A 4373-nucleotide genomic window follows, 5' to 3' on the forward strand; every position below is an offset into this window, starting at 1 on the left:
TTGTGTAAATAGTCTGGGAAAAACTCTTCACATCAAATATGTAGTGTGATGAGGGTCTGATGTTCAACATCCAAAACAATTACATGATCCCCTTAAAGCTCAAAGAGCTGGGATTCCACTGTGTATCATAGTTCTACTAGCACAGGAGTAAATGTCAAGTTGATAAAAGAAAGGCAATGTAGGATTTTGTTTTTTAAATAGATTTTATGCTATCTATAACAGAACTTTAAAGAAACACATATATGTGTAGAAACTATCATTTCTATACATGTAACATACCAGCATGAACTCTCTACTTGCCTGTATTCTGTCTTCGGGAACATTGATCATCTTGGAAAGTTGTTCTCTTTCTTTTATCCCAGGGTAGTTGTTCTTTTGAAAGTAGTCGATCAAAGTATCGAGTTGTACTTTACTAAATATTGTTCGTTTTCTTCTTGCAGGTAGGTTAGAGCCAGGCTCTAAGAGAAAGGGAGGGAAAAGATTTGGAGAGTTAATTTACAAAAACTGGAGCATTTCCTTCTCTTACTAGATCACATGTAGAATAATGGCTTTGAGCCTTCAAAAAGCCTCTGTAGCAATGGACACAACTGTGTCTTGTCTTTAATCCTCCCTCCCTTCCTTTCCCTGATATGCTTTTCTCCTTCTCTTTGCCCAGTATTTCTATCTTTTCATTCTCTTCTTCCTTCATTAGGAATATTCCATAAAGTGTGTCCTCAGGTCTTTATTATGCCCCTTATATCTGTTTGTTCCCTTTCCTTTTCTCAAGACTTTTAGGCCAATCAAGTTATTACTTTTGACTTTCCTATTGTAATACCCTCCCTTAAATAGATGCTCTGCCTCCACATTTATTCACTTGACTGCTTGACATTGGCAAATAATTTAAATATCTTCCCCCCACCCCATTCTCTTCCCCTCCATCAACTCCACCATCATTCTTTCATTTACTCCTCATTTCTTAAGGAGGGGAAAAGAAGTGGAGTATATGAAGCAAAGGCCTCTGAATCTGGTGGCAAGTCAATTAACTACAATTTGGAACCAACCTACCTCTCCAGCTTACTTCTACATTCTCCAGCCCAGCTGAACAACCACTTTCTCATTCAGTGTCTTGGCTCAGGTATCCTCTAGGCTTGGAATCCCCTCTCTCACCCCTTGGACCCTTGAAATCCCCCCTTTCTTGCCACTTTGTCCATGGTGATTACTTTCTCTACCATCCCACTCTTGGATGACAAAGATCTTCCCTTCCTCATCTCTTACTCCTTTTCTCCTTCAGTTTTACCATAGTGATGTCAGGTTATAGTGACAATCAGTTCTATCATAGGTGCCCCCATTTCTAACTGGTGGAATTGGCCTGGATGGCTACAAAGGTCTCTTCCAGCTCTAGATATATAAATGTGAGATGCAGAACAGGGATTTGGTACTTGTTGAACTGTAGCTCATCTACCATGAAGCCCAGGGTTGTGGGTGCCTAAAAAGAAGCTGCAGGCTTGAAAAGCCTAGTGCAAATGCTGAGAAACAACTGTCCCAAGAGGTAGGAAGTTGTGTCTATTCCTAGCCCTGACTCCTTCTCTCTCTCTCCACTGGGCAGAGAGGGCAGATCACTAGGTTGAGTTCCCTAGAGCTCTAAGGGATTCAAAGATTGGCTCAGGGTCACACAGCCAAACTATGTCAGAGGTAGGACTTGAACTTAAGGGCAGATCTTTTAATTCATGATGCCATGTTTGCCTCTCCATATTTGAACCCCTTTCTAAATCCTCTGGTCTTCTTGGCTCTGGGGTCAGCCTCATCATATCCATTGAGCCATTTTAATAGCTCAAGATAGAGAACCAAACCTGGAGTCATAAGGACCTGGGTTCTCATCTGATCTTAGGCTAACCTCAAACATTTTGAACCATGGGACCCTGGGCAAGTCACTTAACCCTAATTGCCTAGTCCTTACTGTCCTTCCATCTTGAAACCAAAATCAATTCTAAAGCAGAAGGGAAGGGCTTTAAAAAAAATCCTAATATATAACTCTTTTTCTTTAAACCCTTACCTTCCAGCTTGGAATCAATACTGTGTATTGGTTCCAAGGCAGGAGAGTGGTAAGGGCTAGGCAATGGGGATTAAGTGACTTGCCCAGGGTCACACAGCTAGGAAGTGACTGAGGACAAATTTGAACACAGAACCTCCTGTCTCTAGGCCTGGCTCTCAATCCACTGAGCTACCCAGCCGCCCCCCCTCCATATTATATATATATAAAACTCAAGACACTAGTGAAAGAAAAACATCCAGACAAAGTCCTTCATTAATAGTAACAACTTTAAAAATCTTTTTTGAGGGCAGATTTCCAAGCATCAACTTAAGCCCTTCCCACCACAGATTTATTGCTGACAACATGCAAGACATAGAGATAGAATGAAGATAACAAGCAACCTCTTCCTCCAACCTTCCCCTCTACTCCCCTTAACATTTAGGAGTTTGCATTCTCCTTGGGTGATAAAATATGCAAACTGATAAGCATAGATAATCTGGACTAGGAAGACTGTTCAGGCAGAAGGGAAGACAGTTTGAATCAATTTCACAAGGGGTCTCAATGTATTATTTCAGAATAAAATGCAAAGGGTTTGAATTAACCTGGGAGTGGGGAGAGTTGGAGGAGAGACTGGGCTCTTTCATCTATTCATTCACACTTTCATTCATTGACCATTTTTTTCAAGGACCAAGGATCTGACCCTGAACTTAATCTGAGCTAATAAAAATATTCCAGCACTAACCCAGAAGCATCCTGTCAACTGAAATTCCTTCAAAGTCCGGAAATCCTGAAGACACGGAAGAGATGTCAACCCATCATCCCCATAGAAAAGTCATCAAACTTCAACAAGTCTTTGTGGAACAGAAGGCTTCACTTACTCAAAGAATCAGGTTTCCTCTCCTCTGGTGGAGGTTTGGTGCCCATGCTCCTTCGAGGCATTAGAAGACAGGATCCAAATGAGGTGTGCTAGGGAGTGCTGCGGAAAGAATAAAAAATCTTGCTCCCAAGGACTGAAAGGAATGGAGAAGCCTTAAAGCATCCACTTGTGAGTTACTTCGACTCCTCCCTTCAAGTCCCGACCAATAGAAACCAAGAGCCCCGCCTCCTTTTATTTCCTGAGGCGCTCTCCAAAAGCCAGTCTGTGATATCCGTGGTGGTTTTTTTACCCACTAAAAAGCTGCTAAGGACCTAAATTGTTAGAGAAGGGTGGTACCTTGTATCTAAGCACTTAGGGAAATCAGGTGCTAACTTGGACTTCAGTTTGGTCCACCCATCCAACTAGTGAAATGACTTTCCGGATTATAGAAAGGCTCTAAGAAAAGACTAATTTTAGGGCTAGCTTGGTAGCTGGGTAGCTTAGTGGGTTGAGAGCTGAGCTTGGCCCTGGGAGGTCCTAAGTTCAAATGTTTCCTCAGGCCCTTCCTAGCTCTGTGACCCTGGGTAAGTCACCCCATCGTCTCGTCCTTATGGCTCTTCTGCCTTGGAACCAATACATAATATTGATTCTAAAGTGGGAAATTAAGGGTTTAAAAACAAACAAACAACTAATCTTGAGTTCAAATCTAGCTTCAAGACACAAGTCACTTCCCCCCTTTTGCCTCCGTTTCCTCATCTGTTAAATGAGCTAGAGAAGGAAATGGCAAACCATTCCAATATTCCTGCTAAGAAAACTCCAAATGGGGTCGGGGAAGAGCTAGACATGATTGAACAACAAGGGCACTTTCTAAGAGCCTCAGTTGCAGAGAAGGCGTCCTCTGCTTGGTGGAGGGAAGTTCTTCAGTCTGAGTTCCCTAAACTTGTGACATCTCAGATTATATTTAAAATTACAGTTTCAAAAACCTGTAGTTCCTGCTGCCTTGCAAAGAGGTTGTGAGAACCGCATGAGATAAGGAGGACAACCAATGCATTAACTTTTCCTGGGTATGTATGTAAAATTCCTTCTGCTGCAGGACGATTTCCGAAGCTCCGATAGAAATATCCTGAGAAAGCAAGCGTATGGCAACAAGTTGAGGATCATTTCTTTGGAGAAATCATTCCCTCCTTGCTGTGGAGCACAATATATATATGTGCACAGAAAGGTTTATGTCTAGAGGTAATCTGCTTGTAGGGAAAACATCTCCTGCCTGGGGATTGGTGGGCATGCGCAGAGGAGACTCTGGGCTCCCGACTCCACCCCAGTTTGGGGGGAGTGGGGAGTGGGCATTTGGAAAGCCCAGGCAGGGCTGACCCAAGGCTGAGCCTACCTTCGGTTCTTTCCACCACCTGGCGCAGGGCTGACAAAGAGTATGGTCGGTGGTGCCTTGTAGGCTGTCCACGCCATTGAGGCTGGGGAAGGGGCTTGGGAGAAGTTCATACAAAACCG

At 43.1% G+C, this 4373-nt stretch overlaps 1 long non-coding RNA gene across 1 annotated transcript; it reads right to left on the reverse strand.

The window, feature by feature from the left end:
- Positions 1-305: 305 nt before the first annotated feature.
- LOC103106765 (uncharacterized) lies at positions 306-4028 on the reverse strand. The gene is made up of 3 exons (XR_008912350.1): positions 3851-4028; positions 2890-2987; positions 306-458 (listed from the first exon to the last, which is right to left on the reverse strand). It is a non-coding gene; the product is annotated as an uncharacterized LOC103106765 (long non-coding RNA).
- Positions 4029-4373: the final 345 nt, after the last annotated feature.

The sequence above is a fragment of the Monodelphis domestica genome, chromosome 1 (genome assembly GCF_027887165.1).
Source record: "Monodelphis domestica isolate mMonDom1 chromosome 1, mMonDom1.pri, whole genome shotgun sequence".
Taxonomy (NCBI): Eukaryota; Metazoa; Chordata; class Mammalia; order Didelphimorphia; family Didelphidae; genus Monodelphis; species Monodelphis domestica.